This window comes from Vidua macroura, unplaced genomic scaffold, assembly GCF_024509145.1.
Source record: "Vidua macroura isolate BioBank_ID:100142 unplaced genomic scaffold, ASM2450914v1 whyUn_scaffold_182, whole genome shotgun sequence".
NCBI classification, from domain to species: Eukaryota; Metazoa; Chordata; class Aves; order Passeriformes; family Viduidae; genus Vidua; species Vidua macroura.
Window position 1 is genome coordinate 51,865 of NW_026530568.1, and position 13,422 is coordinate 65,286.

Below are 13,422 nucleotides of genomic sequence, written 5' to 3' on the forward strand. Positions count from 1 at the left end.
CCCCAATCCCCATCCCTGTCCCTCTGTCCCTCTGTGCCCATCCTTTTGCCTGTCCCAATCCCTGTCCCTCTGTCCCTGTCCCCATCCCCATCCTTGTACCTCTGTCCCCATCCCTGTCCCCATCCCTGTCCTCATCCCTGTCCCTGTCCCATTTCTGTCCCTGTCCCTCTGTCCCTGTCCCTCTGTCCCCATCTCTGTCCTTATCCCTCTGTCCCCTGTCCTTGTCTCTGTCCCCAATCCCTGTCCCTCTGTCCCTCTGTCCCCAATCCCCGTCCCTGTCCCTGTGTCCCTCTGTCCCTGTCCCCATCCCTGTCACCATCCCTGTCCCATTCCTGTCCCTCTGTCCCATCCCCATCCCTCTGTCCCTGTCCCTCTGTCCATCTGTCCTGTCCCTGTCCCCATCCCTGTCCCTCTGTCCCTGTCCCCAATCTCCATCTCTGTCCTTGTCTCCCTGTCCCTGTCCCCAATCCCAGTCCCTGTCCTTGTCCCTCTGTCCCCATCCCTCTCTGTCCCTGTCCCTCTGTCCCCATCCCTGTCTCTCTGTCCCTGTCCCTCTGTCCCCATCCCTGTCCCTCTGTCCCTGTCCCTCTGTCCCCATCCCCGTCCCCGTCTCTGTCCCTGTGTCCATCTGTCTCTGTCCCTCTGTCCTTGTCCCTCTGTCCCGTCCCTGTCCCTCTGTCCCTGTCCTTGTCCCTGTCCCATCCCTGTCCCCAATCCCTGTCCCAAATCCCTGTCCCGTTGTCCCTGTCCCCATCCCTGTCCCATCCTTGTCCCCAATCCCTGTCCCTCTGTCCCTGTCCCCATCCTTGTCCTTGTCCCTCTGTCCCTGTCCCTTGCTTGTCCCCAGTCCCTGTCCCTCTGTCCCCAATCGCTGTCCCTGTCCCTGTCTGTCCCCATCCCTGTCCCTCTGTCCCCATCCCTGTCCCTGTCCTTGTCCCTCTGTCCCCATCCCTGTCTCTCTGTCCCTGTCCCTCTGTCCCCATCTCTGTCCTTATCCCTCTGTCCCTGTCCTTCTCCCTGTCCCATCCCTGTCCCTCTGTCCCCATCCCTGTCTCTCTGTCCCTGTCCCTCTGTCCCCATCCCTGTCTCTCTGTCCCTGTCCCTCTGTCCCCATCTCTGTCCTTATCCCTCTGTCCCTGTCCTTCTCCCTGTCCCATCCCTGTCCCTCTGTCCCCGTCCCCGTCTCTGTCCCTGTCCCTCTGTCCCCATCCCTGTCCCTCTGTCCCTGTCCCTCTGTCCCCATCCCCGTCCCCGTCTCTGTCCCTGTGTCCATCTGTCTCTGTCCCTCTGTCCTTGTCCCTCTGTCCCGTCCCTGTCCCTCTGTCCCTGTCCTTGTCCCTGTCCCATCCCTGTCCCCAATCCCTGTCCCAAATCCCTGTCCCGTTGTCCCTGTCCCCATCCCTGTCCCATCCTTGTCCCCAATCCCTGTCCCTCTGTCCCTGTCCCCATCCTTGTCCTTGTCCCTCTGTCCCTGTCCCTTGCTTGTCCCCAGTCCCTGTCCCTCTGTCCCCAATCGCTGTCCCTGTCCCTGTCCCTGTCTGTCCCCATCCCTGTCCCTCTGTCCCTCTGTCCTGTCCCCATCCCTGTCCCTCTGTCCCTGTCCCCTCTGTCCCTGTCCCTCTGTCCCCTGTCCCTCTGTCCCTGTCCCCATCCCTCTCCCTCTGTCCCCCATCCCCGTCCCTGTCCCCATCCCTGTCCCCATCCCTGTCCCTCTGTCCCTTCGTCCCTCTGTCCCTGTCCCTCTGTCCCTGTCCCTCTGTCCCTGTCCCTCTGTCCCTGTCCCCAAATCCTGGAACCAATCCCGCAATCCCTCCCCAAACCAATCCCAGAAGCCCAAAAGAATCCGGACCCAATCCCAGGATCCCAAAATGAATCCCAAACAAATCCAAAAATCCCAAAAGAGTCCGGAACCAATCCTGGAACCAATCCCAGGGTCCCAAAATGAATCCCAAACAAATCCCAGAATCCCAAAAAAATTCCTGGAACCAATCCCAGACCCAATCCCAGAACCCCAAAAAATTCCTGGAACCGATCCCAGACCCAATCCCAGAACCCCAAAAAATTCCTGGAACCGATCCCAGAACCCCAAAAAATTCCTGGAACCAATCCCAGACCCAATCCCAGAACCGATCCCAGAACCCCAAAAAATTCCTGGAACCAATCCCAGAACTGATCCCAGAACCGATCCCAGAACCCCAAAAAATTCCTGGAACCAATCCCAGACCCAATCCCAGGATCCCAAAAAATTCCTGGAACCAATCCCAGACCCAATCCCAGAACCGATCCCAGAACCCCAAAAAAATTCCTGGAACCGATCCCAGACCCGATCCCAGAACCCCAAAAAATTCCTGGAACCGATCCCAGAACCCCAAAAAATTCCTGGAACCAATCCCAGACACAATCCCAGGATCCCAAAAGGAATCCCAAACAAATCCCAGAATCCCCAAAGAATCCGGAACCAATCCCAGAACTGATCCCAGAACCAATCCCAGACCCAATCCCAGAACCCCAAAAAATTCCTGGAACCAATCCCGGAACCGATCCCAGAACCCCAAAAAATTCCTGGAACCGATCCCAGAACCGATCCCAGAACCCCAAAAAATTCCTGGAACCGATCCCAGACCCAATCCCAGAACCCCAAAAAATTCCTGGAACCAATCCCAGACCCAATCCCAGAACCCCAAAAAATTCCTGGAACCGATCCCAGACCCAATCCCAGAACCCCAAAAAATTCCTGGAACCAATCCCAGAACCAATCCCAGAACCGATCCCAGAACCCCAAAAAATTCCTGGAACCGATCCCAGACCCAGTCCCAGAACCCCAAAAAATTCCTGGAACCGATCCCAGAACCGATCCCAGAACCCCAAAAAATTCCTGGAACCGATCCCAGACCCAATCCCAGAACCCCAAAAAATTCCTGGAACCGATCCCAGACCCAATCCCAGAACCCCAAAAAATTCCTGGAACCGATCCCAGACCCAATCCCAGAACCCCAAAAAATTCCTGGAACCAATCCCAGAACCGATCCCAGAACCCCAAAAAATTCCTGGAACCAATCCTGGAACCGATCCCAGAACCCCAAAAAATTCCTGGAACCGATCCCAGACCCAATCCCAGAACCCCAAAAAATTCCTGGAACCGATCCCGGAACCGATCCCAGAACCCCAAAAAATTCCTGGAACCAATCCCGGAACCGATCCCAGAACCCCAAAAAATTCCTGGAACCAATCCTGGAACCGATCCCAGAACCCCAAAAAATTCCTGGAACCGATCCCGGAACCGATCCCAGAACCCCAAAAAATTCCTGGAACCGATCCCGGAACCGATCCCAGAACCCCAAAAAATTCCTGGAACCAATCCCGGAACCGATCCCAGAACCGATCCAAGAGCCCCAAAAGAGTCCGGAACCAATCCCAGGATCCCAAAATGTGGGATTTGGGTTTTTTTTTGTGGGATTTGGGTTTTTTGTGGAATTTTGGGTTTTTTGGGATTTAGGGTTTCTTTTGTGGGATTTGGGGTTTTTTTGTGGGATTTGGGTTTTTTGTGGAATTTTGGGTTTTTTGGGATTTAGGGTTTCTTTTGTGGGATTTGGGGTTTTTTGGTTGGATTTGTGGTTTTTGTGGAATTTTTCTGCTTTTTTGCAGGATTTTTTTTGCTTTTTTGGTGGAATTTTGGGGGTTTTTTTGTGGGATTTGGGGTTTTTAATGAGATTTTGGGGTTTCCTTTGTGGAATTTTGGGGATTTTTTTGTGGAATTTTGGGGTTTTCCGGTGGATTTTTGGTTTTTTTTTGGTGGAATTTGGGTTTTTTGTGGGATTTCTGGGTTTTTTTGGTGGATTTTATTTTTTTGGGGGGAATTTTCGGGGTTTTTTTGATTTTTGGGTTTTTTTTTTTTTTATTTTAGGTTTTTTTTTTGTGGGATTTGGGGTTTTTTTTGTTGGATTTGGCGTTTTTGTGGAATTTTTCTGCTTTTTTGCAGGATTTTTTGGCTTTTTTGCTGGAATTTTGGGGATTTTTGAGGATTTGGGGGTTTTTTGTGGGATTTGGGGTTTTTTGAGCGATTTGGGGTTTTTTGATTGGATTTGGGTTTTTTTGTGGATTTTTGGGGTTTTTTGTGGGATTTAGGGTTTCTTTTGTGGGATTTAGGGTTTTTTGGTTGGATTTGGGATTTTATTTGTGGAATTTTTCTGCTTTTTTGCAGGATTTTTTTGCTTTTGTGGTGTAATTTTGGGGTTTTTTTTGTGGGATTTGGGGTTTTTAATGAGATTTTGGGGTTTCCTTTGCGGAATTTTGGGGATTTTTTGGTGGAATTTTGGGGGTTTTTTTGTTGGAATTGGGATTTTCTGTGGAATTTTGGGGTTTCTTTGGTCAAATTTGGGTTTTTTTGGTGGAATTTTGGGGTTTTTAATGAGATTTTGGGGTTTCCTTTGTGGAATATTGGGGATTTTTTTGTGGAATTTTGGGGTTTTCCGGTGGATTTTTGGGGTTTTTTTGGTGGAATTTGGGTTTTTTGTGGGTTTTCGGGGTTTCCTGGGTGGAATTTATTTTTTTTTTGGGAATTTTCGGGGTTTTTTTGATTTTTGGGTTTTTTTTTTTTTATTTTAGGTTTTTTTTTGTGGGATTTGGGGTTTTTTTTGTTGGACTTGGCGTTTTTGTGGAATTTTTCTGCTTTTTTGCAGGATTTTTTTGGCTTTTTTGCTGGAATTTTGGGGATTTTTGAGGATTTGGGGTTTTTTTTGTGGGATTTGGGTTTTTTTGGTGGAATTTTGGGTTTTTTTGGTGGAATTTTGGGGTTTTTAATGAGATTTTGGGGTTTCCTTTGTGGAATTTTGGGGATTTTTTGTGGAATTTTGGGGATTTTTTGTGGAATTTTGAGGTTTTTCGGTGGATTTTGGGTTTTTTTTTGGTGGGATTTGGGGTTGTGGATTTTTCTCCTTTTTTGTTGCATTTCGGGTTTTTTGTGGGATTTGGGGTTTCTTTTGTAGGAATTTGGGTTTTTTGGGGGGATTTTGGGTTTTTTTTTTTTGTGGGATTTGGGTTTTTTTCAGTGGGATTTGGGTTTTTGGTTGGATTTGAGGTTTTTTGTGGGATTTTTTTGCGCTTTTTTTGTGGCATTTGGGGTTTTTTTTTCCGGAATTTTGGGGTTTTTCGTGGGATTTGGGGTTTCTTTTGTAGGATTTGGGGTTTTTGGTGGGATTTGGGTTTTTTGGAGGATTTTGGGGTATTTTAAGTGGGACTTTGGGTTTTTTTGTGGAATTTTGGGGTTTTTTTGTTGGATTTGGGATTTTTTGTGGAATTTTTCTGCTTTTTTGCAGGATTTTTTTGCTTTTTTGGTGGAATTTTGGGAATTTTTGAGGATTTGGGGTTTTTTTTAGTGGGACTTCAGGTTTTTTGTGGGGTTTTTGTTCTTTTTTGGTGGAATTTTAGGGTTTTTTTGTGGGATTTGGGGTTTTTAATGAGATTTTGGGGTTTCCTTTGCGGAATTTTGGGGATTTTTTGTTGGAATTTTGGGGTTTTTTTTTGTTGGAATTGGGATTTTCTGTGGGATTTTGGGGTTTCTTTGGTCGAATTTGGGTTTTTTTGGTGGAATTTTGGGGTTTTTAATGAGATTTTGGGGTTTCCTTTGTGGAATTTTGGGGATTTTTTTGTGGAATTTTTGGGATTTTTTGTGGAATTTTGAGGTTTTTCGGTGGAATTTTAGGATTTTTTGTGGGATTTGGGTTTTTTTTGTGGGATTTTTCGGCTTTTTTGTTGGATTTCGGAGATTTTGTGGAATTTGGGGTTTCTTTTGTGGGATTTGGGTTTTTTTGGTCGGATTTGAGTTTTTTATGGGATTTTTTTGTGCTTTTCTCTGGGATTTGGGGATTTTTTTGAGGAATTTTGGGGTTTTTTGTGGGATTTGGGGTCGCTTTTATGGGATTTGTGGATTTTGCTTGGCTTTGGGGGGTTTTCGTGGGATTTTTCTGCTTTTTTGTTGGAATTTGGGGTTTTTGTGGGGGATTTTGTGGGGTTTTTTTGTGGGATTTGGAGAAATTTTTGATTTTTTTTCGGTGGGATTTGGGATTTTATTCACTTGGATTTGGGGTTTTTGTGGGATTTTTCTCCTTGTTTCTGGGAATTTCTGGGGTTTTTTGTGGGATTTGGGTTTTTTTTGCGGAATTTTGGGGTTTTTCGTGGGATTTGGGGTTTCTTTTGTAGGATTTGGGGTTTTTGGTGGGATTTGGGTTTTTTGGAGGATTTTGGGGTATTTTAAGAGGGACTTAGGGTTTTTTTGTGGAATTTTGGGGTTTTTTTGTTGGATTTGGGATTTTTTGTGGAATTTTTCTGCTTTTTTGCAGGATTTTTTTGCTTTTTTGGTGGAATTTTGGGAATTTTTGAGGATTTGGGTTTTTTTTTAGTGGGACTTCAGGTTTTTTGTGGGGTTTTTGTTCTTTTGTGGTGGAATTTTGGGGGTTTTTTTGTGGGATTTGGGGTTTTTAATGAGATTTTGGGGTTTCCTTTGTGGAATTTTGGAATTTTTTGTGGAATTTTGGGGTTTTTTCGGTGGATTTTTGGGGTTTTTTTGTGGGATTTCGGGTTTTTTGTCGGATTTTTCTGCTTTTTTGTTGCATTTCGGGTTTTTTGTGGGATTTGGGGTTTCTTTTGTGGGATTTTGGGTTTTTTGTGGGATTTGGGGTTTCTTTTGTGGGATTTGGGTTTTTTGGGGGGATTTTGGGTTTTTTTGTGGGATTTGGGGTTTTTTCTGTGGGATTTGGGTTTTTTGGATGGATTTGAGGTTTTTAGTGGGATTTTTTTGTGCTTTTTTGTGGCATTTGGGGTTTTTTGTCCGGCATTTTGGGGTTTTTTTGTGGGATTTTGGGTTTCTTTTGTAGGATTTGGGGTTTTTTGGAGGATTTTGGGGTATTTTAAGAGGGACTTTGGGGTTTTTTTTTTGTGGGATTTGGGTTTTTTTGAGCCATTTGGGGTTTTTTGATTGGATTTGGGGTTTTTTGTGGATTTTTGGGTTTTTTTGTGGGACTTAGGGTTTCTTTTGTGGGATTTAGGGTTTTTTGGTTGGATTTGGGATTTTATTTGTGGAATTTTTCTGCTTTTTTGCAGGATTTTTTTGCTTTTTTGGTGGAATTTTGGGTTTTTTTTGTGGGATTTGGGGTTTTTAATGAGATTTTGGGGTTTCCTTTGTGGAATTTTGGGGATTTTTTTGTGGGATTTTGAGGATTTTTTGTGGAATTTTGGGGTTTTTCGGTGGATTTTTGGGGTTTTTTTTTGGTGGGATTTGGGTTTTTTTGTGGGATTTTTCGGCTTTTTTGTTGCATTTCGGAGATTTTGTGGAATTTGGGGTTTTTTGTGGGATTTGGGTTTTTTGGTCGGATTTGAGGTTTTTATGGGATTTTTTTGTGCTTTTCTCTGGGATTTGGGGATTTTTTTTGAGGAATTTTGGGGTTTTTTGTGGGATTTGGGGTCGCTTTTATGGGATTTGTGGATTTTTGCTTGGCTTTGGGGGGTTTTCGTGGGATTTTTCTGCTTTTTTGTTGGACTTTGGGGTTTTTGGGGGGGATTTTGTGGGTTTTTTTGTGGGATTTTGGTTTTTTTTTGTGGGATTTGGAGAAATTTTTGATTTTTTTTGGTGGGATTCGGGATTTTATTCACTTGGATTTGGGGTTTTTGTGGGATTTTTCTCCTTGTTTGTGGGAATTTCTGGGTTTTTTTTGTGGGATTTGGGTTTTTTTTCAGTGGGATTTGGGTTTTTGGTTGGATTTGAGGTTTTTTGTGGGATTTTTTTGCGCTTTTTTGTGGCATTTGGGGTTTTTTTTCCGGAATTTTGGGGTTTTTCGTGGGATTTGGGGTTTCTTTTGTGGGATTTGGGGTTTTTGGTGGGATTTGGGGTTTCTTTTGTAGGATTTGGGGTTTTTTTTCCGGAATTTTGGGGTTTTTCGTGGGATTTGGGGTTTCTTTTGTAGGATTTGGGGTTTTTGGTGGGATTTGGGTTTTTTGGAGGATTTTGAGGTATTTTAAGAGGGACTTTGGGTTTTTTTGTGGAATTTTGGGGTTTTTTTGTTGGATTTGGGATTTTTTGTGGAGTTTTTCTGCTTTTTTGCAGGATTTTTTTGCTTTTTTGGTGGAATTTTGGGAATTTTTGAGGATTTGGGGTTTTTTTTAGTGGGACTTCAGTTTTTTTGTGGGGTTTTTGTTCTTTTTTGGTGGAACTTTAGGGTTTTTTTGTGGGATTTGGGGTTTTTAATGAGATTTTGGGGTTTCCTTTGTGGAATTTTGGGGATTTTTTGGTGGAATTTTGGGGTTTTTTTTGTTGGAATTGGGATTTTCTGTGGAATTTTGGGGTTTCTTTGGTCAAATTTGGGTTTTTTTGGTGGAATTTTGGGGTTTTTAATGAGATTTTGGGGTTTCCTTTGTGGAATTTTGGGGATTTTTTTTGTGGAATTTTGGGGATTTTTTGTGGAATTTTGAGGTTTTTCGGTGGATTTTTGGGTTTTTTTTGGTGGGATTTGGGGTTTTTTGTGGGATTTTTCTGCTTTTTTGTTGCATTTCGGGTTTTTTTGTGGGATTTGGGGTTTCTTTTGTGGGATTTTGGGCTTTTGTGTGGAATTTGGGGTTTTTTTGTGTGGAATTTGGGGTTTTTTGGGTGTGGTTTTTTTTATGGTGGGATTTGGGGTTTCTCTGAGATTTTGGGGTTTCTTTTGGGGATTTTCGGGTTTTTTTCAGTGGGATTTGATTTTTTTGGTTGGATTTGAGGTTTTTTGTGGGATTTTTTTGCCCTTTTTTGTGGGATTTGGGCATTTTTGGTGCACTTTGGAGTTTTTTATGAGGAATTTCGGGTTTTTTGGGTGGAATTTGGGGTTTTTCTGTGGGAATTGGGATTTTTTCTGAAGAATTGGACTTTGCTTTAATTTTTGTTCATTTTTGGGAATTTTTGAGATTTTGGGGCTTTTTGGGAGGGATTTGGGGTTTGTTTTGGAATTTCAGCTTTTTTGGGATTTGGGTTTTTTGATTCGGAGGTTTTGAGGAATTTTCTGGGGGTTTGGGGTTTTTTTGGGATCTGGGGATTTTGGGGGTTTTTTGGGGTTGATTTGGGGCTTTTTGGGGGAGATTTTGGTTTTTTGGGGGGGATTTTGGGTTTTTTGGGTGGAGATTTGGGGGTTTTTTGGGTGGGATTTGGGTTTTTTGGGGGGGATTTTAAGTTTTTTGGGAAGATTTTGCTTTCTGGGTTTTTTTTTTTTTTTTTTGAATTTGGGGATTTTGGGGCGATTTTTGAGATTTGGGGTTGGTTTTTTTGCCCCTCCTCCCTTTCCCATTCCCGAATTCCCAACAAAATTCCCGACACTCCTGAAGCCGCGGTGCTGATCTCGGCATTTATTGGGAAAAAAAACCCGGAATTTTGGGGGAAAACCCCGGAATTTTGGGGAAAAAAAACACGATTTTGGGCCAAAAAACCCACGGATTTTTGGGAAGAGAGCTGGAATTTTGGTGAAAATACCTGGAATTTTGGGAAAAAACCCACAGAATTCCGGGGCAAAAAAAAACCCTGGGAATTTTGGAATTCCATTTTTTTTGGGGAATATTCCGCTTTTGCTGCCGGGAATTCCCGACTTTTTCCCGCCCCCCCCCCCCCCCAATCCCAAATCCAGTTGGATCCCAGGAATCTGAAGATCCCAAAAATCCTCCAAATTTCCTCTTCTCCCTTTTTTTTTTGTGGGTTTTTTTTTCCCCCCTGGGAATTTTTTGGGATCCCACCAAAAAAAAAAAAAAAATCCTGAAAATCCGGGAATGCTTCCAGGTGGGAACAGCCCAAAAAGGGCAGAAAATCATCCCGAAATCACGGGAAAAAATCCCAAATTTCCCGATTTTCCGTCGTTCCGAGTCCATCCGGAGCAGCCTGAGCATGGATTTGTCCCAAAAATTCTGGATTTTCACCCCCCAAAAAAAAAATCCCGTTCCAAGGGGCCGGGAGCTCGCCAGGCTGCCGGGAATTCTCCGTCCCGGATTTTGCAGCCGGGAATTCCGGGATTTTCCATTTGGGATTTGCCATTTGGGGATTTTCCATTTTGGGATTTTCCATTTGGGATTTTCCATTTTGGGCTTTCCTGGATTTTCCATTTTGGGAATTTTCCATTTGGGATTTCCTGGATTTCCCATTTCGAATTTTCCATTTGGGATTTTCCATTTGGGGATTTCCTGGATTTTCCATTTGGGGATTTCCTGGATTTTCCATATTGGGATTTTCCATTTGGGATTTTCCATTTTGGGATTTCCTGGATTTTCCATTTGGGATTTTCCATTTTGGGATTTCCTGGATTTCCCATTTCGAATTTTCCTTTTGGGATTTTCCATTTTGGGATTTTCCTTTTGGGATTTTCCATTTTGGGATTTCCTGGATTTTCCATTTGGGATTTTCCATTTTGGGATTTTCCTTTTGGGATTTTCCATTTTGGGCTTTCCTGGATTTTCCATTTTGGGAATTTTCCATTTTGGGATTTCCTGGATTTTCCATTTTGGGATTTTCCATTTGGGATTTTCCATTTTGAGATTTTCCATTTGGGATTTTCCATTTTGGGCTTTCCTGGATTTTCCATTTTGAATTTTCCATTTGGGATTTGCCATTTGGGATTTGCCATTTTGGGATTTTCCATTTGGGATTTTCCTTTTGGCATTTTCCATTTTGGGATTTTCCATTTTGGGATTTCCTGGATTTTCCATTTTGGAATTTTCCATTTTGGGATTTTCCATTTGGGATTTGCCATTTGGGGTTTTCCATTTTGGGCTTTCCTGGATTTTCCATTTCGAATTTTCCATTTGGGATTTCCTGGATTTTCCATTTTGGGATTTTCCATTTGGGATTTCCTGGATTTTCCATTTTGGGCTTTCCTGGATTTTCCATTTCGAATTTTCCATTTGGGATTTCCTGGATTTTCCATTTTGGGATTTTCCATTTGGGATTTCCTGGATTTTCCATTTTGGGATTTTCCATTTGGGATTTTCCATTTTGGGATTTTCCATTTTGGGATTTCCTGGATTTTCCATTTGGGATTTTCCATTTTGGGATTTCCTGAATTTTCCATTTTGGGATTTTCCATTTGGGATTTTCCATTTGGGATTTGCCATTTTGGGCTTTCCTGGATTTTCCATTTTGGGAATTTTCCATTTTGGGATTTTCCATTTGGGATTTTCCATTTGGGATTTGCCATTTTGGGCTTTCCTGGATTTTCCATTTGGGATTTTCCATTTTGGGATTTCCTGGATTTTCCATTTTGGGATTTTCCATTTGGGATTTCCTGGATTTTCCATATTGGGATTTTCCATTTGGGATTTTCCATTTTGGGATTTTCCATTTTGGGATTTCCTGGATTTTCCATTTGGGATTTTCCATTTTGGGCTTTCCTGGATTTTCCATTTTCAATTTTCCATTTGGGATTTTCCATTTGGGATTTTCCATATGGGATTTTCCATTTGGGGATTTCCTGGATTTTCCATTTCGAATTTTCCATTTGGGATTTTCCATTTGGGATTTTCCATTTGGGATTTTCCATTTGGAATTTTCCATTTTGGAATTTTCCATTTGGGATTTTCCATTTTGGGAATTTTCCATTTTGGGCTTTCCTGGATTTTCCATTTTGGGATTTTCCATTTGGGGATTTCCTGGATTTTCCATTTGGGATTTTTCATTTGGGATTTTCCATTTGGGGATTTCCTGGATTTTCCATTTGGGATTTTCCATTTGGGATTTTCCATTTGGGATTTTCCATTTTGGGCTTTCCTGGATTTTCCATTTTGGGATTTTCCATTTGGGATTTTCCATTTTGGGCTTTCCTGGATTTTCCATTTCGAATTTTCCATTTTGGGATTTTCCATTTTGGGATTTTCCATTTTGGGATTTCCTGGATTTTCCATTTGGGATTTTCCATTTGGGATTTCCTGGATTTTCCATTTTGGGATTTTCCATTTTGGGATTTCCTGGATTTTCCATTTTGGGAATTTTCCATTTTGGGATTTTCCATTTTGGGATTTCCTGGATTTTCCATTTGGGGATTTCCTGGATTTTCCATTTGGGATTTTCCATTTGGGGATTTTCCATTTTGGGATTTCCTGGATTTTCCATTTCGAATTTTCCATTTGGGGATTTTCCATCCCGAATTTTCCATTTGAGATTTTTTTCCCATTTGGGATTCTCCATCCAGAATTTTCCATTTGGGATTTTCCCATCCGGAATTTTCCATTTGGGATTTCCCTTCTGGCATTTTTCATCCTGGAATTCCAGGATTTTCCATTTTGGGATTTTCCCTTTGGGATTTTCCATCTTCCATCTGGGATTTCCAGCTCTGCAATTTTCCATTTGGGATTTGCCATTTTGGGATTTTCCATTTGGGATTGTCCCATCCAGGATTTTCCATCTGGGAATTCCAGGCTTTTCCGTTTGGGATTTTCCATTTGGGATTTCCTGTCCGGAATTTTCTCTTTGGGATTTTTCATCTGGAATTTTCCATCCATCCAGAATTTTCCATCTGGGATTTTCCATCTGGGAATTCCACAATTTTCCACTTTAGGATTTTCCATTTTGGGATTTTCCATTTGGGGATTTCCTGGATTTTCCATTTTGGGATTTTCCATTTTGGGATTTTTCCATCCGGAATTTTCCATCCCGAATTTTCCATTTGGGATTTTTTTTTCCATTTGGATTTTTTCCATCCAGAATTTTCCATCTGTGATTTTCCATTTTGGAATTTTCCATTTGGAATTTCCCATTTGGGATTTTCCATTTGGGATTTTCCATTTTTCCATTTCCATCCAGAATTTTTAATCGGGGAATTCCAGGATTTTCCATTTGGGATTTCCCATCCGGAATTTTCCATCTGGGATTTTCCATCTGGAATTTCCCATTTGGGATTTTTCAGTTTCAATCTGGGATTTCCAGTCCGGAATTTTCCATTTGGGATTTTCCATTTGGGATTTTCCATTTGGAATTTTCCATCCAGAATTTTTCATCTGGGAATTCCAAGATTTTCCATTTGGGATTTTCCATCTGATCCGCAATTTTCCATTTGGAATTTGCCATTTGGGATTCTCCATTTTCCATTTTCCATTTTCCATCCCAGATTTTCCGTTCGGAATTTCCCATCTGGGATTTCCCATTTGGAATTTTCCATCCCGGATTTCCCATTTGGGATTTTCCATTGTCCATTTTCCATCCCGGATTTCCCATTTGGAATTTCCCATTTGGAATTCTCCATCCTGGATTTTCCATTCGGAATTTCCCATTTGGGATTTTCCATCCCGGATTTCCCATTTGGAATTTCCCATTTGGGATTTTCCATCCCGGATTTCCCATTTGGGATTTCCCATCTGGAATTTTCCATCCCGGATTTCCCATTTGGAATTTCCCATTTGGAATTCTCCATCCTGGATTTTCCATTC